This window comes from Acomys minous (genome assembly GCF_964271855.1).
Source record: "Acomys minous genome assembly, chromosome: 10".
Taxonomy (NCBI): Eukaryota; Metazoa; Chordata; class Mammalia; order Rodentia; family Muridae; genus Acomys; species Acomys minous.
In genome coordinates, this window is record NC_140491.1 from 49488803 (window position 1) to 49509419 (window position 20617).

General features: G+C 50.4%; 1 protein-coding gene across 3 annotated transcripts in view; it reads left to right on the forward strand.

Annotated features, from left to right (window-relative positions):
* The window catches only part of OSBP2 (oxysterol binding protein 2), a 148566-nt gene that overhangs the window by 91380 nt on the left and 36569 nt on the right, over positions 1 to 20617 (forward strand). The window contains exon 1 of one of the 3 annotated variants that reach the window (XM_084799740.1): positions 8353 to 8371. The exons of the other annotated variants lie outside the window; for them this stretch is intronic. The gene's annotated coding sequence lies outside the window, so the exon portion shown is untranslated. Of the gene's footprint in view, positions 1 to 8352; positions 8372 to 20617 lie in introns of those variants that run through there. 3 annotated transcript variants of the gene reach the window in all.

The window sequence follows — 20617 nt, forward strand, 5'->3', positions numbered from 1 at the left end:
TTTCTCAGCTGAGCAACTGGGAGGTTCCTGCAGTTAGCTGATGGGAGACGGGTGGAGGAAGGGTTGGGAGAAAGCTCTAGGGGACCACAAGAAACTCACATTTGGGCAACTGGGTTTGTGACATCCACAAGAGTTCCACAGGGCATTTGTATTTATAGAGGTCTGGGCAGAGGCGGATGTCCCCAGATGAAGTCCCTGGGGCCCCGCCTGTTGCCTTCCTCCCAGAAGGTAGCCAGGTAGCTAGTTGCAGGTGGCTGGACACAGATGACGCATCAGCTGCCTCAGCGGGGTTAGAAGGTGACCGGGTCTCAGCGGTGACCTCAATTTCCTGGAATCACCCTCAGCCTCCAGGCCACCCCATTTCCCACGTGCCCTGGCTTCTCAAGGGCACTCTTCCTTTGAAATGCAGCAGCGCCGAGCCTACTGCTGCAGGGGGCGGCACCTTCGCTCGGATTTTCGCGTGCAGACGTGACGTGGCCGCGGGAAGCCCGCCTCGCACCCTGCGCCCCGGAGCTCGCGGGGTCGCACGGCTGCGGCGGCGCAGGCTCTCGGGGTGGAGGCGGGGAGACCGCTCGGCTCGCGCGGCGCCGACGGGGTTAAGGGACCGAGCTCAGGGCGGCCCGGTACTCCGTGCGACGCGACGCTGGGACCCACGAGCGCTCGCCGCCGCCTCCGCCCCGCGGCCCTCCGAGCTGCGCGCCCCGGGCCCAGCGCCATGTAGCGCCCAGCCGCTCGGAGGCCGCTGGCCGCGGGGATGAAGGGACGCGGCTGCTGGGAGACGGCCTCCGTGCGCTCCTTCTGCAGCTCCGGCTGCCTGAATAAATTTAAGAAGGGTTAGTGCCGCCGGCTTCGCGAGGCCGGGCTCCCCTCACACGCACGCACGCACGCACGCCCCGCGCCGGGCTTTGCTGCAGGACCGGTCCACGCGAGCCTCTGATGTCATTTGCTCGCGGCGTGGGGATCGCGGGAAGCCTCGGGGAACCCCTTTTCTCGCACCCCGCCCGCGTATGCTGCGCAATGGCTTCGCGCATGGCGAGTTTTGGAAAGGGGGCTGCGGCTAGAGATGCGCGGTGGTCGATTAACCTGGGGGGAGGGAGGGAAAGAAATCCAATCCCCTGTTCTTGAAAAGGAGAGGGGGTCGGGGAGGGGCGGTCGTATTTACCCTCCCCCAATACTGACCCCATTTCTTCTCCAGTCCACCAGGGATCCTCACTACCCCTGGGCCTTTTAGGCTCCCTGAGCTCTGGTAGAACTGCAGCGCCATCCATTTGGGGCCTTGTCCTCGCGTCACCCTAGCTCACTGCGTGACGCTCTGGAGTGGCCAGCTAGGTCTGAGCAAGGGCCAGCCCTGAGAATGCCCCTGTGCTAAGGTGATCCCCGGCTAGCTGCTCCAGTGTGCTGGCAGAAGCCTGCGGGGCGATCTGACTTCGCATTGAGGGGGATACTGCTGCTTTGCAGCATTGCAGCTCCCTAGTCTCTCGCCTGCCATTTTTGATGCTCGAAACCTTTTTTGGAGACTTGCTGTTTACCTTGATGAGTGTTTTTGATCTAATGCCAGTCACTTGGGAAAATCTTGATTCTTTAACCCTGTTAACCTAACAGACACAACAGAGGCAATTGACTTCACTTAACTTGCCTTGAGTAGAAACAGCTCTTTTATGGCTTTAACGCCCCCTTGGCCTGTAGTAAACCTTGTGATTAATTTTGCTTGTTGACTGGCTGTGGCAGTGGGCTTCATGGGGGTCTGGCTAGTTCCTGCGTCCCCCGTCATTTGAACGCATTCTATTCAGTGTACATTTTCAGCTCTTAAAGGTTGGTTTTAATCTCCAGTTTTTGCTTCAGATACATACTTTATGCATATGCAAAGTTAAATGACGATTCTGTTACCAGCTTAGATTTATTCAGAGGGTGCGTCTTGGAATCAGTAAAAAGGAAAAGCATCAGATGTTAAATTGCTTTTCATTTTGATTGCTATTACATGAAAGATTCGAGGCAAGCAGGAGTATGGGATGAAATGCCGGCTTGCTCTCTGCTTGGTTGTGATGGAAGCCCACACATTTATGTGGGAGCAGAGTCTGAGTGACCTCTGATTGGCAGGCCACTTCGGGCCAGCTTCCATCTTCCCTTCATGCCAAGATCATGGTGTGTGTTTGTATGGGGGGGGGTATACATGATAAGCACAGTGTACTGGGGCCTGGAGCGGAGCTCACAGCCTCAGCAGGAGACCCTGTGGCTAAGAGCCAGCAGATCTCAACCTCCAGACCGAATCCTTCAGGGCCAGCAGAGTTGTGTCCCTGAAGTGCTCTCTGTGTGAGAAGGTGAGCTTAGGGAGGCCTGAACAGAACTTTTGAGACAAGCTGGCAGCCTCCTACTTTTGATGTTGACTGCTTGCTTAAAGGGATGGAGATGTGAGGGGGGGAGGGGCAGGGTTGAGGGGAGGCTTGGGCTGACAGAGGCCTGGTTAGCATCTGCTTCGAGAGGTTGGTGTTGTCTTCAACCCCACCTCACAAGGCTGGTCTCCTCAGCTTAGACCACATGAAATGTCCCTAGACAAGTCCTTACAGACAGGTCCTGGTGCAATAGTGTCACACACCACAGCCTGCCTTAGGCAAGTTGAAGAGGAAGCTGGGTCCTGCTGCCTGCTCTGCAGGCCGGGAGCTGTGATCCAGCCTATATTGGGCTCAGCGACAGAACCTTGTGGCTTGGGACATCAGCTCCCGTGGGCAGCTACTCTGGAAGTCCTGTTGGGCCAGGAGGAGGTCTCGGATGTTGTCTGGACTCTACTGCCAGGTCACAGGCCACTGAGTCGGCCCTGCCTCAGAGTCATCTACAGCAGCCAGTTCCTGGCTCCATGAAGGGTAGCTTGAAAAGGAGGCCCCCGAAGGACAGTGTCTGACACAGCCCCAGCTCTGGGCACATGAGGAGCAGCCCCAAGGAGTCTGTGGCAGGAAGCCTTGCTTCCTTCATTCCTTGCTTCCCTCACTTAAAAAACGCTGGAGCTTTAAACCTCCCTTCCCAGGGCCAGGGAAATGGCTCAGCGGGTAAAGATACTTGTCACCAAGCTGCCAGCCTGACTTTAACCCCTGGAGCCCACGGTGGGAAGAGAACCAACTCCCATAAATTGTGCTCTGACCTACACACACACACACACACACACACACACACACACACACACACGTGTTTGTTTGCTTTTTAACTCTTTACCTAGCTGTGAGGTTGAGATGAGATAGTGTATATTTTGTGTGATAAATCTCTGTGCTTGAAACAGAGCCTTGGCAGCCACAAAAGCAGAAAGGCCAGTAGAGGAACTTGGGGAAGCTCCGTTCAACTCTGGGGGTTACCCGGCCAGGCTCACTCTGCACATTGTACAGCACGTCAGTCACCAAAGCGCAGGAGAGGTGGGAGAGAGAACAAGCCCACATCTGTCTTCTGAGGACAGGGATCTGACACAAACATGAGCTGAGGGGTGTGTGGGCCTGCGATGGCGATGAAGCAGATAGCACAGACAGGAAATGGAGAGCCGATGAACTCGAGCCCATTCAATTCTTGGTCAGCATAACACAGCATCAACACCCAAAAATTTATGTTTGAGAATGACACAATTGAGTTACGAACAAATTGAAAGGTGTGTGTGTGTGGGGACCTTGATGTTTTAAGTAAGTTTACATTTTTAGACACAGGTGGTCTGAGGCTGCAGCTGGATACACCTGATAGAGAGACTAGGTGTCCCCAGTTCAGCAGCACAGCCCTCTACCTGTGGTGTGTGTGTGTGTGTGTGTGTGTGTGTGTGTGTGTGTGTGTGTGTCTGAATGTATGAGTGTATGTGTGTCTGAGTGTGTGTGTGTGTCTAAGTGTGTATGTCTCTCTGTGTGTGTCTATGTATGTGTGTCTGTGTGAGTGTGTGTGTCTGTATATCTTTGAGTGTGTGTTTGTGTGTCTGAGTGTGTGTGTGTCTAAGTGTGTATGTCTCTCTGTGTGTGTCTATGTGTATGTGTGAGTGTGTGAATGTATGTGTGTCTGTATGTCTTTGAGTGTGTGTTTGTGTGTCTGAATGTATGAGTGTATGTGTGTCTGAGTGTGTGTGTGAGTCTAAGTGTGTGTGTCTATGTCTGTGTGTGTATATGTGTGTGTGTCTGTGCTAGACTTATACATCTTTTTTGGCTGGAATGCAAATATGGAAGGCTGTACTCAGGAGCCCCTGGGCCCAGCATGCTGTGCTCCCAGAGGTCAGACCAGGTGGCCTTGAGCAGGCTGTACTCAGGTGCTGCAAAGGCCATGGAGGGCGATGTCTTCCCACAGGCTCCCAGCAGACTTGGTGACGAGACCCCCCTGGAGGTGTGTGGTTACACTGTGAGTGCCAGGAAACCGTGTGCTCTAAAGCCTGTCATGTTTTCTTGTTTTTGAGATGGGTCTTCACTGTGTGGCCCAGGCTGGCCTTGAACTCACAGTGTCCTGCTTCTGCCCCCTAGATGCTAGCATGACAGATGTGTGCCACCATGCCCAGCCTAGGTTTTGTTGTTTTTGTTGTTGTTTTGGAATTCACATACCCCCTTTTATCTTTGGGGGTAAAGCAGGCACCATTCTCAGAGAAGGGTCCCACAGAACACCAGCAACAACCAATGGAGCATATAGGACCCTTCAGAAGGCCACAGTTGGGTCTGGCTGGGGACAGCCTGTCCAAGAGCTTGCTCTGGCATCTGTTGCAGGTCACATGAGCTGAGGTCCTGTCAGGCCACAAGGCCTGCAGCAAGGGGCCCGCTCTGTTCTAGATGCACATAAAAACTCCGGGTCTCTTCTGGCTCACAGGGACTGTCCTGGCCCAGGAGCTGTGCCTCTGGGGGAAACTATCCCAGCCCTACCCTCTCTTTTATTTATTTATTTTTGGATAGAGGGTGGGAAAGAGAGAGAGGGGAGGAGAGAGAGAAGAAGGAGGAGGAGGAGGAGGAGGGAGGGAGGGGAGGGAGAAAGAAGGAGAGAATGCTAGATAAATCTGTTAGGCAGATAAATCACAGCTGACTTCCTGGTGGAAGCAACCCATCCTGCTCTAGGATACATGAGATGGTGCAGGTGGAACAGTCAGGATAGGACGCCAAAGGGGTCTCTCAGAGCCTTGTGCTGCGTGGGAAGTGGGAGGGAGCCCACTGACGGGACAGGCAGACTGAGGTGATGACAGCAGTCCTTGTGAGGTGACAGCTATTAGTCTCTGGGGATGAAGGCCTCGTAAGGAGGGTACAGCTCTGGCATCTCTGGAGACGACCTGTGGCGCATGGAAAGGAAATGTTGCTGCAGGGCTGTCCCTGTTAAAAGGTCTCCCTGTAGCCAGTGGTTACTACTGCTCAGTGCGGCCTGTGAAGGAGGACCTACGTAGTCTGTGTGTGTGTGTAAGCCTCTGGCCGCTCACTGACACATGCCCATGCAAGGATGCCACTGGATTTCAGGCTCCTGTGTGATTTTTTTCATGCAGTCAGCACACAGTGCTTTGTTGCTGCCGAGTACAGAGGACAAAGAAGGTTTGACAGTCACCTGACTAGTTAGCCTGGGGTCCAGTACAGAAGGTGCTGTAGAAAAGGTCACCCCGGTTCCTCCATACGGAAGGAAAATGATGACACCACCCTAGGGCTGTGAGGGCGAACTGTGGCGCCCTTGGTGTTAGCATTTTGTTGGTGTGACAGAACAAGGGAGTGTGGCTTTGTTTGGGCTCAGTTCCAGTATGTGGGTGGCTGATGGTTTCTGGGCCTGGTGTGCAGAGTACCAGGTAGAAGGGCTTGGGGGCAGGAGGCGGGTGAATTGCAGGAGGCGGGTGAACTGCAGGAGGCGGAGAGAGGGGAAGGGTGCGGCTACTGGGGAAGTTAGGCCCCTTGTGATCCGGCTCCTCTCAGAGGTCCCTCCAGAGTGAGCCTCTGAGGACACGCCTGGTTTCAAACCCCGATAAAGGGTGCCTAGTTAACGCAACAAGCAAGAGGACTGGTTGGTGGTATCATTTTGAAGATGGGGAAACTGAGGCTCCAGGAGGAGAAGCGACTGTCTTCCGATCACACAGGCAGAAGAGGGATGAATGAGTGCTTACATGCTAAAGAGGGTGGCCAAGGAGCGGAATCTACTGGATTCTCCGGCCCTGGCTCCAGGGAAGCTGCAAGGCCGGGAACTCATGCTCTGGGGCAGAACCCTCAGTCCCTGGAGAATGTGGACGGTGACTTGTAGGGGAATCCTTGTCACTTGAGAAAGGCTAAATGCAGGGGGTGCTTTCAGTGTTGTGATGCTTCAGAGGCGGGATGGGGGGTAGAGAAGACAGAGCACGCGCCTCTTGCATGTATCCGAAAAATCATGTTTCTCGGTTATTCTCTCAACCCCAAAGCTGTGCGGGCCCCACTGTCTCAGAGGGGCTGTGGGTTCCAATCCCTACTCACCTCATTCCCAGGCCGGCTTCCTTCTGATCCTTCCGCACTTCCCAAGGACAGAGCCTAGGCCTGAACGGGGCCCTGCGGCCAGGCCTGGAGTCCAGGGCGCGCAGCAGGTCATGAAGTGCGCAAGTTTCAGGGATACTCACTGAGGCAGCCACACAGGAGCTGAGAAAGGCAGTGCCGAGGAAGCCCATGAGGAGGGCCCTCTGGGGACAAGCAGCTAGCGGGTGGGGAAGGGTGTGCGGGGCAGAACACTGTTGGCAACGGGGAGAGCTGAGCAGAGGCTGGCGGGGCAGGCTTCCCTTGCCCCTCATTGCTAACACACTGGCTGAACTCATGCCTGTGGCAGCTCTGAGCCCAGGGAGGCAAGCAGCTTGGGGTGCTGGCCTGTGAGGGGAGGCTCGGGGAATCACAGTAAAACAGAAAGCACACCAGAGAAGAGGAGCACAGCATCCTGTATGGCCATGGCCCACTGTACTCAGTGGCTATGGGGACAACGGAGCTATGACAGGCAATAGGCTCCCCAGCCTTGCAACTTGAAGTCTGTTCTGGTCAGTGGCTCCCAAGAGTCTAAGGAAGGCAATACTCTCAGCCCCTGGGGTCAGGGTCATTTGTTGCTCAGAGTCTGCAGTGGGTCCGCTTGGAGCCTTGACAGACTCAAGACACCCCCCCTTCCCACTTATCCTAAGGTTGTTATATTATTTTTCCTAGAAAAAAAAACTTTTCTTGAAGTTATTGGACATGTGAATCTACAGTGTCTACTGCAGGTGGTCCCCTCTACTCTAGAACCATGCAGTACGCAACTTGCCTGGCCATTAGCAACAGCCCTGATAATAACATTTATCAGAGTCAGTGTTGGGCCTTCAGAATAATACAGTGATGTCTGCTAACTCCAAGCAATAAACATAGGGCCACCCAGGTGCCAAGCCGAGATAGGTAACCCCATAGCAGCTCAGGTGTAGGCTAAAGTTGGCACAGGGCTCGCAAGAGCCCCGGGAGACCAAGTAGGGAGACACCAGGGTGGCCAGTGACAGGAGAACAGTCTAAGCTCATCTACACAAGGCTGAGTTTGAGCGCACGCTCGTCCCTCCCCCGACTTGAAGCAAAGTTCTGACCTCTTCAGGGGGCATCCTACGGGGCAGGGCACTCGACGCCATGTCAGTCAGCGTGACTCATTCTCTGACGCCTGGTCAGTAAAGGGCCAGTCGGCTCACACCAGCAATGCATCTGATCAAACAGATGAGCAATATGAGTAACGGATGAAGCGAGCCACAGGCTTCGGGCTGCTAAAGATAAACTTCCTTTTATGTCCTCTCCTCTGACGTACATGTTGAATAATAACTGCTGACGTGCATTGGCAGAAATAGCTGCCCACGTCAACTGTTATAGCAGGTCAGAAGGGAGCCATGGACTCGGGGTTTGACACCCCACCCGGACGGTACCCCAAGGCTACTGTTGTGCATTTTGTGGTGCATGACTCTGCCCGGAGCAGTTTTACGTGGGATAAGAATCTAGGGTACCAGTCAGCCCAGGAGCCATTTTGAGACTGTTCATTTTGCCAGGAGATTTTCCAGACCCTCTTCCCAGGCACCCCAACCCACATACTTTGTTCTTGGCCAGACTCTTGAGGCCCAAGGGGCGGGGAGGGGGGGGCTCACTCCTCTGTCCCTGGACAGCTGTTACTTTAAGGATGCTTTTGGGACAGCAATTTTAGCTGCTCACGGCGTGCCTATGGCACTCGACAGTTCAGGATGCTATGGATAGGTCTCTATTTCTGGTTCACGCTTTTCCTCTATGCGAGCGTCTTTTCTACATCATTTCCCCATGGCCGTGCATCTTAAGCGGCTTCCCGTGTGACCGAGGGCTTGATTGCATCAAATGCCTGTGGAATGACTTTCCTTCTGCTAAGCAGCTGAGTTCTGCTCAGATCCTCAGTGCAGCCAGACTGCTGCCTGAGCATCTTTTGGCATGTAAGGTTTCTTCATTTGCGTTTCTCTCCGGGACAGCTTCCCGGAGTGGGATGGCTGCATAGAAGGGTGCGAACACTTCCCTCTGCCGTGGCAGCCCTCCCTTGCCAAGACTGGCTCATTCATGATGCTGGTGGCTGGATGCCCTGCCTTCCACTGCATGTGTTCTGAAGAGATGTTGTTCTTCCGTGGGGGGAGGTTCTGTGGGGTGGATGCACACGTGTGCAGGTGTACCTGTGGAGACCAGAGGTTGACACTCAGGTGCCTTCCCCTGTCATCTTCCACCTCTCATTGACTGACTCAGCTAGGCTGGCTGGCCAGCAAGCCCCAGGGATCTGCATGTCTCCACCCTCTCCTACCTTTGCACACTACCACACCCAGCTTTTACAAGGATGCTGGGATCCAAACTCAGGTTCACCTCCTCAGCCCCTCATTTTTTGTTTGTTTGTTTGTTTGTTTTTGAGGCAGTGTCTCACTATAGAGGAAGCCATGATCCCCCTGCCCCGTCCTCTCAAGTGCTAGGCTCACAGTCATGTGCTATACATGGCCTGCTCCTTGTTACGGCCTTGAGTTTGATTAACAAAAGGAGTAGGCAGTAGTTCCGTGGCAGAGCGCTTGGCTAGCATGTTTGAGGGCCTAGGTTCCATTCCCAACATCAGAATAGAACAAAACAGAGGTTGAGTTGTCCCCACCAATCGAGTCATCTGTGGTGCCCACGCCTGCCTTGGCAGCTGCCCTTCCTGGGAACCCAACAGGAAGGACCAGACGCAGAGCCGGCGCGTGCCAGATGGAGGCTCTTTGGACCATGGTGTTCTTAGGAGTCGGGATTCAGAGAAATGGCTCCCAGACTTCTCCCCTCCCAGCCACCCCTGCTGCATAACTTGTGGGCCCAGGGCAAAATGAAAGTACGGGTGCCTTGCAGACCCTTTTGCTTCAAGGCAGTGACAGCTGAGCACTGGTCCAGGCATGTGCACAGGCCCTATGCATGGCAGCCCTGTGTGGCCATTCACGTGGGCGCATGTGGAGCCCAGGCCATGCCTAGTGCACTGGTTGGAAGTGGCCAGCTGGCCTGTGCTCACCCTGCTCTTCAGCTTTCACAGGGACCACTCCGTATGGAGAGCTTGAGGCCAGGCATGCATGGAGTCTTGCTGCTCTGCCCCACAGTGGGTAGCACACATGAGGACCCTCGTCCTCCGAGGCCCAGTGCTTTCCTTGCGGCCGTTTCTGTACTTGCTTTGACCTCACCCTGGGATGAGGTCATCTGCCCTTCTGGATTCTGGTGGCCATCTGGCCCTTCTGTTCATCATCACCTGCTCTGGTCAAGCAAGCTTGCCTGGGACACTCTGGACATTTTTTTCCCTCAGTAAGAGTTGGTCCTTTGTCCCACACACTTCTCCCCTCTGTCCCCACCCCATTCTCTGCCCCTGCCAGGACAAGGGCAGTTGCTGTTTGTACCAAGTGTTGCTGGTAATGAGTGGTGGTCTTTGAGCCTTTTCCTCGGTTGTAAATGGACCTGACCACAGGCTCCTCCCAGGCAGCAGAAACGGTAGCTGGAGATTAATCTCATAGGGCCGTGGCACAAGGTGGCATTCTGAAAGGATTCTGTGGGTTACCACAGGGAGCGGGGCAGGGACTCAGGGCCTAGCCTCAGCAGCAACTAGGGTGCATCCCTGGGGTCTCCCATGGATGGTTGAGCTTGGAACTTTTCTTCCCGACTTCTGACTTGTCTTTACTCTTCCTCTTGTGGGAAACGTGATCCCATACTTTATGTTTCCCCACAGTCTCAATGTTTGGATTAGGAAGGCATCCATGTGTGGGTTTTCACCTAGATCTGAGACAGGTTTCATAAAAATCCCAGCCTGTCCTAAGTCACTGCCACTAGCTGAGATGATTTTTTTTGACATCGTTTCCCCGATTGCCAAGATAATGCACATTCACTATAGAAAATTCAGCAGAGGAGGTTCCCAGAGGAAGGAAAATTCAGCAGGGAAGATGGCTCAGCCGGAAAAGTGCTCACCACACAGATGTGAGGACCAGAGTTCAATTTCCCAGCCCCCATGTAAACGACGGGCAGGTTTGGTAGCCCCACCTGTAGTCCCAGGACTTGAGAAGCAGAGGCAAGGGCACCCCCAGGGCAGCCTCCCTAGATAAGCTAGCCAAGTGCATCGGCTCCAGTTCAGCGATCAAGGAAAGCACACAACAGCATCCCTCTGGCCTCCTCACCTGCACACATATGCACCTGCACACACACATGCATGCAAAAAGAAAAAAAAAAAGAAAGACTTGGCAGTCTAGTACAAAGGCAACCACGGACTACACTGGCTGTTCCACGTTATCACCTACGTGTGATGACCTCACGTGAGTCCCCCAAATTGTGAGGCAAGGTCTCGCTATGTGGCCCAGGCTGGCATTAAACTTGTGGTAATCCAGCTGCCTTTGCCTCCTGGGCACTAGGACTGCCTGCACGCTGCCGCACGGCGCAGTGGTGCCCTGCCGTCCTTACACCCATACCGCCTCCTGCGATCTTGGTTTGCGTGTGTGTCCCCCCCCCCCCGCCCCCCAGCTTCCTGTGAGACGCATCTCTTCTCGTGTGGCGTTGCTTTTCCACTGAGTGGCTCGTCTTTTTTGTGGGTGTGAGCGCCTTCATATGATGTCAGTCTCTTATAAATTGTTCTTCCACCTTTTTGTGTTTTCACATTATTTATTGTTAGCCTCTTGTGGGACTGTGGCTACTTTGTCATGTGCTGGTTCTGTGTCGTGCTAACATGATTGCCCGGCTGTAGTTATTATAGTTCATAAATGCACTTTCTGTGAGGCCTAGTCTCCTCTTAACTGCATTTCCCCCCAGATGTTCCTCATGAAAATCTTCAAACAGTGAGAGAAGTTGAAGGGCATCTGTATGCCCACCACTTGTGCTTTTTAGTATTTTAATAAGCTGTTTATAGTGTTATTGAGTTATAATCCACACACCATAGGGATTCCCTTATTTAGAATGTTAACAATTTAGTGGTTTAAAAAAGAAACATTTACAGGATTTTACAGCCATCACTGTAATACAGCTGAGGAAATGTCTTTGCCTCTCCTGAAAAAAGCCATAGACTAGTAGTCACTCTCCATCTGTCCTTCAGCCCTCAGCAGCCACAGGGCGGTTTGTTGTCTCTGAGGATCTGTGTACTTTGAGTAGTCAGTGGTTCTTAACCTCCTGTGGGTTGCTACCCCTTTGCGGGTCAAATGACCTTTCCACAAGGGGTCAAATATCAGGTATCCTGCAATACCAGGTAATTTACATTACAGTTCATAGCAGTAGCAAAATAAGAGTTATGAAGTATCAGTGAAATAATTTCATGGTTGGGGGTCACCACAACATGAGGAACTGTATTAAAGGGTCGCATGCAGCATTAGGAAGGCTGAGAACCACTGACCTAAATGGAATCTTTTCTGCCTGGCTTGCTTCACTTAGCACAGTGACTTCTAGGATCATCCATGTTTCAGCATGTACCGGGGCCACGTTTCTTGTTATTGTCATATGATATGCCATTATGTGGATATACTGCATTGTGCTTATCCATTAAATTGATGGCTACAAACACGAAAGTTTTTTGAGTGGAGGTATGTTTTTATTTTTCTTGGGTAGACACTGAGTAGTGGGATTTCTGGGCCATATTACTCTGTTGCTAGCTCGTGTTTTAACTGATGAACTGTTTACGGTTCTAATAGTGTTCTGAACCTGGGAGAGCAGAGGTGATAAGTGAGGCAGACGGAAGTCTCTTGTAATAGCCAACTTTACTCAGGGCATCAGGCACTTCATCCTCGGAGGGTGAAGAAGAGTCAGATGACTAAGGAGTTCAGTCACAAGGACAAGCCACGTGTGACAATACGCGCTTTTCCATTGAGGAGCGTGGATAACCAGAGGTGAAGTAAACTCACCCCTGCCCGCCACACCCGGGAGGAACACAAAGGTGTTCCAAGAACGAGTCTGTGCTTTGAAGAAACTGGGGTCACAAGATTCTTATTTCCTTGGAGTTTGCTCACGAGCACTCAGAACTCTCACACATCTCCATTTTTGGACTGTGTTCCGACAACGAAGTGCCAAAGCATTTGTAATAGTGACCGCACAGTTTCACGTGATGGCAAGTGATAGACCGGGGGTCCCGGTGCCTTCATACCCTTGCTGACACCTGTCATGTCCTGCTTGGTGTTTTCAAAGTGCATCTGCTGTAGTGGTGTTGTAATCTTTCCATCACCCAAGTGACATATATGTTGATTTTTTTATTCCATTTGGGTATCTTTGTAGAAATCTTTGTTCAAATCCTTTTCCTATTCTTTTTGGTTGGGGCTGTTTGTCCTTTATTGTTAGGTCAGTTATTTACACACTGCGGACGCAAGTCCTTGATACGGGTTTTAAACGTTTGCTTCTTTTTGTGGGCCCTGTCTTTACTGTCTTACTGCCATTTGACGGTGTCCAGCTCCAGGGTCATCTTTTGGCCCTGTGCTTTTGATGCAGTATCTAAGAGTTTATCTTGCCTAGTTGTCTGTCTAATCCAGACTGAAGCAGAGTCGCTTCTGTCCCCTCCTAGGAACCTTACAGATTGAGTCCTGACACTCAGCACCCTAGCTCCTGCAGGGTTAGCTCTATACCAGTGAGGTGGGGCATGGGGTGTCCAGGGTTATTCTAATGCACTCTGTTCCGGAAACATTATCTTAAAGATTTTTCTTCTCCCTCTTGGCTGTCTTTGCACCTGGGCTGAAAACCAGCTGACCACAGGAGTTGGGTTCATGCCCATATTTCCAGTTGTATCCCACCCAGCTAAATGGCTGGCCTTGCCCCGTGCGCACGTTGTCCGTGGCGTTCCTCTGTTTTATAGCCGGTTTATCAGACCTTATGGATATTGTTTTATGCGTCTGCTTATAGATTCTAGATACTTTCCTGTGTTTCCTCATAAAATATTTTAAAGGCTCACACTGACATCTTTATTACAGTTTTTTTTTTCTTTTTGTTTTTTGGCAGAGGGTGTAAAGTTTTCTTTTACTAAGAATGTAAAATATATAGTTGATTTCTGCCAGCCCAGCACTGTTTACTGAATGGTTCCTTTTCCTCCTACGACTCTGTTCGAGCCTGTTTGGGGATATCTTTCATTTTAAGGTCAATCTTTTTCCTGTACTACAAGATTGTCTACATAATAGCACGGTACATATCTTGTAAGTCCAGTCCCTCCACTTACCACAGTGCTGCTGTATTTATTCCCTACTTTACAAGTAGGGACACTGAGGCAAGATGGACGGGCTATATCCAGGCATACCCAAGAGATGACAACTGAAATCCTAGGAAAGAAGACTGGGGACTTGGTGGTGTGCAGAGCTTGACGTGTTGCCAGCACCTGACGTGGCAGCTGCCACACATCGGCTCTCAGGCGGCCCCGGTCCCTACCAGTTAGCAGAGCTCTGTGCCACCACCCGCTCTCTGGAAAACAGAAACTGCCACAAAAGAAAAAAAAAGTCTGCACTTTTCCTTTAGTGCCAATGGAAAGGAACGGAGAACCGTGTCACTTTAAATGTCCTGGATTCTGGGTCACCCTGGATGGCTCTGAGCCCTGCCCTCCTTAGTCAGGCTCTCTCACAGAGGCTGAGAGTGGGACTTAGTTTCAGAGGGGATGGATGTCAGTAAAGCCCAGGGTGAGGCAGCTGTGGAGTCGGGACTGGACGTTGGGTAGTCACTGAGGCTGAACTAGACACAACACCGTCTGCTGCCCTCCTCTGGAGCTCATATGTGCACTGTGGAAGGGCATCACCATCTGTATTAGTTACTTCTCGCTGCTGAGATAAAACATCACAGCTGGAGGGTGGCGCTTGAGGTGGCTGGTTTACACTGTGTCCGTCTGTGTGAGTGTGTGTGTGAGTGTGTGTGTGTGTGTGTGTGTGTGTGTGTGTGTGTGTGTGTGTGAAGAACAAGTGAGGGAATGTTTGTGTTCAGCTAGCTCTTTCACCCTTGTTATTGACGAGAATCTCCAAGTGTGGCTATGCCATTTTAAAATTGCTTTTGCTTTGGGGCCATTGTGAAGAATCCTGTTATGAATGTTCACATGTAAGTTTTTGAGTGAGTACAGTATTTTTTTTTCACTAAGCTGCTCCCTAAGCGCCTGCGCTCCTCAATTTCCTTCTAAGTATGAGGGCGCCCGTTTTTACACGTCCTTACCAATATTTATTTTCTGAGCTTTTAAACAACTGTATAGGCTGGTGAGATGGCTGAGTGGGTAAACCCCTTTGAGGCGGCCAGTCTATGAACATGGTATACCTGCTTATCTGTCAGACGTTCGCTTAGCTTTGTGTTATCTTAAACACACTCTTTACACTTCCTCCTGCTAGTATCGGCGCTGCAGCAGGCCGCATTTTTTTTTAATGTTATTTTCTGAGCACTCACTGCTGGTGTGAGAGAAATAAAAGCTTTTGCTCGCGGACCTTCACTCTACAGTCTTGTGACTTTCTAACATGACAAGATGATGTCGTCTTTTGACTTCTCTTTTGTGACTTCCTGAGTGACTGGCTGAGATGTCCAGTGTGGCACTGAGGTGGTGATGGCAGACACACCCTGTCTCACCTCTTTGGGTTCTGCTTTTCTCTCGTTACATCTGACGGTAACTGTAGATCTTTTGTAGGTGCGGGTCAGTGAGGGTGTTCCTCCTCTACAGTGTTCTGTTTTGATCCTGAGTCGGTGTCAAATTTTGTCATATGATCTCTTTCAGTACTTACTGAGTTTGTTGTAGCCTTAATTTATACCGTTAAGGTGAATTATGTCCATTTAAAATGTAAAACGTTCAGTTCCCGAGATAAACCCCTCTTGTTCATGATATTATCCCGTTTTGTGGAATCCTATTTGCTAATATTTTGGTTTTTGTTTTTTTTTTAATGTCCTTCTACTGATGAGAGCTCTTAGGCCTTGATTTTCTTTTCTTGTAGTGTCTTTGTGCTTTTGCTGTGGGCACCGCACCAGCCCCACAGGACGCTTCTGAACTGACTCCAGCTCTTGTTTATATTTGGTAGAACTCAGTGCAAAATGTAGGGCTGGGTCTCTTTAAAGGAAAGGTTTTAATTTTAGGTAGAGCATATCTGATTTTTTAAAATATGACATGCGTTCACTCCTTCGGGAAGGTTTCTGTTTACTGAAGGCAGGGGACTCACTGGCACAACGTCAGTGTCCTTTCATAGCAGCAAGGTCTACAGCAGCTCTCACTGTCCCGGGCGCTGCAGAGCTGCAGGATTCCCAGCTCTGTCGGCCTCACAGAGATCTTCAAGGCTTTCAGATTAATTTTCTGTTGTTATTCTGCATCTAGTTCATGAATTTCTGCCCTTTCGCTCTCCCCATTCACTTTGCATGTCTATTGCTCTTCTTTTTGTTTTATTTTACTCTTCATGCGTGAGGGAGGGGAATCTCTGTGGGTGTTTGTGGACATGGGGGGGGGGTGCTCGGGGCCCAGAAGAGAGGGGTCAGGGCTGTTGTGAGTGACGTGGTGTGGGCACTGGGAACCAGACCTGGGTCCTCTGTGAGATCAGCGCACACCTGAGATGGCGGGCCTTTCACGCCCCTGCTCTTTTTCTGGATCCTTAACATAGGTGTTTAGGTCATTTTAAGTCTCTCTTAATTCCCAGAATGAACATTTAAAGCCAAAATTTCCCTCCAAGAACTACCTAAGCTGCATTCTGCAAGTCTTGGTGTTTTATTTTATTATTCATCCCAGCACGTTTTCTACTTTCCTTGTGATATATCACTTACCCACTGACATATAAAAGCGTATGGTTTAATTTTTCTACATGGAGGCAGGGGATGTAGTGGATAAAAACATGTTTTTGTTTTGATCCCAAGTGTGGGCTATGAGAGATCAGGTGATGTTTATCCACTAGAAGACCAACCACCTTGTTTCGGGGGCGTGGTTTTTGCCAGCTGAAACACATCTTAGTACAGACTCTGAAAGGAGATAGATAGATAGATAGATAGATAGATAGATAGATAGATAGATAGATAGATAGATCTATATATATATGAGCTCAAAACAGGAGGCTGGGGCTTTTGGGGTCTTGGTATTGTTTGGCTGTTCATCAGTCCATTTTGAGACGCTCCTAGAGAGAACCAACCGCTCCAGCAAAGGCTTCGGGGCTCCGGGTTCCGGCTGCTGTTCCAGGTTCCAGCAGCAACTTTGGTTGAATTGCTGGTCTGCTGAAATCCTGCCGACTACACCAGGGGAATCGCTCCCAGGAACTGAGTCCAAAAAGGTCTATTTCTCCTGTTCCCATAAACCTCTTTTCTCTCCTATCTAGGGTAGGAGGGTTGGAAGGGAGGTATAAACGTTAAAGAACATCAAATAAAGTAGGTTTGGAAAAGGTCGAAGCCTATGGAGGTGGGGGCGGGGTTTAATCAGATATGTTTTTGGTTTTGTTTCCGATGTAATTATATGTTAGCCAAATAATATTTTTTAAGTCATTTTGAATTTGAGATTTGATTTCTCAGGGTCTGTGAAACTTCTATTCTGGTTAATAGAGACATGAGACTTGAGGCTGTAGAGATGGCTCAGTGGTTAGAAATGTGTTGCTCTTGCTGAGGACCCAAGTTCAGTTTCTGGCACCTGATTGATGGCTCACAACTGCCCATAACTCCAGCTCAAGGAGTTCTGATAACCTCTTCTGGCCCCTGTGGGTACAGCACTTATGTATAAACACACACACACTCGTGCATGCACACACACGTGTGTGTGTCTGTGTGTGTGTGTGTGTGTGTGTGTATGAATAAAAAATAACGAAGAGGATATGACTGCTCCTAAGAGGTTGAGGTTTTTATTATAGATATAAGTGGAAAAAACAGACAGAGACATCTTGAAGGGTCAAGAGTGAACATGGCCAGACTGAGTCTGGGGGGCCATGGGAGGAGAGAGAGCAAGAGAGAGCAAAGAGGAGCTGCCAACCAGGAGGGGTAGCCTGGGCTAAGAGCTGCCATAGCCAGAGTGGCTGAGGAGTCAGCCATATATAGGGACCAGAGGAACTGTAGGGAGGGGCAGCCCAGCCTCTAGGCTAGAGCGTTCAGGGTAGAGGGGGTTATGCCAGCCAGGAGAACCCAGTAACAGGTAGGAACTGAGAATGCTGGGAGAACCTTTCCACCAGGGGCAGCGCTGATATGTTAAAAGACATCTCAGTCACTTGTTCTGGGTTTGAGACCTAGCAATATATACATATAAAACTAAAAGTAGGCCAGGTATAGTGGCGCATGCCTTTAACCCCAGCCCTCGGGAGGCAGGGGCAGGTGGATTGCTGTGAGTTTGAGGCCAGCCTGGTCTACAAAGCGAGTCTAGGACAGGCAAGGCTACACAGAGAAACCTTGTCTTGAAAAAGAAAACAAACAAACTTACTGAAAATATTTTTTTTTGTAAGAACTGAAGAGAGAGCTCTGTGGTTACGAGCACTGTTCTTCCAGAGGACCCAGGTTCAATTTCCAGCACCTACACGATAGCTCAGATCTGTCTTTAACTCCAGTCCCAGGGCACCCAGCACCTCCTTCTGGCCTCTGTGGGCACCAGGCATGCATGTGGTACACAAACATACATAACATTAAAATCTTAAAACTTAAAAAAAAATTTTTTTAAAGTTAAAAAAAAAAAAGATGTAGAGACCCAGCTCTTCCGCACCCCCGCTTGCTATAGCAAGCTATTTTGGGGTGCACCCAGGACTGGCCAGCCAGCTGTCTCACCCTGCCAGCCTCTTGAGGTCCCTTTTTATAGGAGGGATGAGGTACGGAATCTGCCTTCTAATGCTGCGAGGCCGCTCACGCTTTCTTGGGATTCATGTCTGCTGGTTTCTCTTTCCAATTCGTCGCTTTGAACCCATCTGTCTCTCCATTCTCAAGTGTGCCTTGTGGAAAGCATATGGCTGGATTTTTATCTGTGTCTTTATATTTCCATTGTAGATGGCATAGAATGGATCGTGCTCTAAAAATACATGGTTTGATATAGTCTCTGATTTTCCCCCACGCTAGTGCTGGTGCCAGAACCAAGGTCTTTGCTCGTTCTAGGGCACTCCACCCCTGAGCTACGCGCCCAGCCCCGGAAGTCTCTGCCTTTTAGCTGAACAGCTGAGACCATTTTACTTTAGTGTGATGACTGCTTGCTTACCACCTGTTTTGTTTTCAGTTAGAGGGGATCTCACAGTGGCCCCAGCTGGGCCTGAGGCTTCTGGGCTTACGTGATCCTCTTTTGTCCCCCCAAGTAACTATGGCTACAGGCACTTCACACCACAACTGGCTGGCACACTTGAGTTTAAAACTACTGTGTGTGTTTGTTTGTTTGCTTGTTTGTTTTGCTGTTTGTTTTTTATCTTGCCTATGGTTTGTCCTCCCCTCCCTCTTTTCCCATGGTCTACTTTCAGTCTTTAATTTTCTTAGGTCATGAGCTATATCGTCTCACTTAGGCGGTCGATCTAGGGCTGACACTCTATCTTTTAAGTTTCTGTAGTTCTTGTCCAAATAATATTCCATCTCAGTGAAGATATAAGAGCCTGAAAGCAATGCACCCATGGCCTCTTTTGCTTGGTGCTGGGCCCTGGCTTCATGTTACGTAACTCTACAAGACATTTTGCATGCATTATTTTCAAGTGGGACTTAAATGTGAAAGCAATATATTATTTTAAATATTTCTTGCATAGCATCTTTTCCAGCCTTCCCCATTCCAGCCCGAGTTTCCGTTTGAAACTCCATTTCATTTTCCTTCAGTCTGAAGATTAACTGCCCCAGCCTCTCTCAGGCTTTACAGCATCTTTTTTCTTTCATTTTTCAGTGAATAGTGAATAGCGGGCTTTTGAATAGGCTGCCCGCTTCCAGATTGGTTTTATCAGGAGAAGGATGCTCTCCCCTGTTGCCTGGCATGTGTACCATGAGGCCTGCCAGACACACTCTTCTCAGGGTCCCTTTAGTCCAGTCTCAGAGAGAAAGCTGCCCCCTCCTCCCCCTGCTCCACAGCCCCACAAGATGCTTCACGGAGTCTCAGTACTTTCAGCAGTCTGTTCTCTGTTACTATACCAAACTACCAGAGGCCGAGCACATTATAAAAACAAGGAAGTTTATTTATCCCACAGTTTTGGTGTCTTAAAGTCCAAGATGGAGCAGTGCCCATTTGCTCAGTTTCTGGCGAGAGCCTCATGGTCAGTGGCCTATGACAAGACAGGAAGGAAGAGGGATCCAGGGTCAGTCTTGGTCTGGTCTTTTTATAACAACTCATGCTTGGGCACCAACCAGGGTCTCAAGAGAACTACATTTATCCCTGCCAGGGGCAGCACTCCCAGCGACATGGTCCCACTTGTAAAGGTTCTGCTATGACTCACTATGGACACTTGAGCCTTTGGGGGACTGACTCAGACTATATTGAAACCATAGCAGCATTCTTTTTTTTAAAGTGTGTGTGTGTGTGTGTGTGTGTGTGTGTGTGTGTGTGTGTGTGTGTGTATGAACTTGTGTACATACAGATGCAAAAGTGAAAAGACAACTTACAGGGATCAGTGCTCTCCTTCCACCAAGTGGGTTCTGGGAACCGAACTTGGGTCTTCAGGCTTGGTAGCGTGCAGCTTTGTCTGCCGAGCCATCTCCACAGGTTCCTGCAGCAGCACTGCTGACGTTGATAGGGCCAGACGTGTAGAGTTCATGGCACAAGAGCGAGTGTGGTAGGTAGCCCTAGGCTTGCTTAGTGAATGGCGTGAGTGACTCTGGGTAGGCAGTAAGCAAGTGTTGCTGTTGTTGTCCAGGTCTCTGAGTCAAAGGCCTGCACTAAGAAGAGAGGGGCCTAACACAGCACAGAGCCCCAAGACCCGAAGGACCTCAAATTCTAAATAGCCTCTGATGGCCATCACACAGCCCTCTAAAGGCTATAGAGGTCTCCACTACCAAACTCATTAGATCCTGGCCAGCCTAGCACTTGCAGATGCTAGCAACAAGGCGACCTGTGTGTAAAGGGACCCCATCAAGGCCAGATGGCCGCAACACGTGCCTGACTATGGGGTTTCAGATTCTTCTAGATCCTGTTTTGATGGACTCATAGAGCACACAGCAGGTGCCTCGCTGGCCTGGTTAGGATTCCTCAGACTCCGTGAGAGGTTCCCGAGCAGGGGATGGGAGAACTCAGCCAGCCTCTGGGGATCTGAGGAGTAGCCTTGGGGAACAGCTGCAGAAGTGGCATCGACAGCCCACTGACATGAGCCTCCCCTCTCTCCCTCCCCATCTTT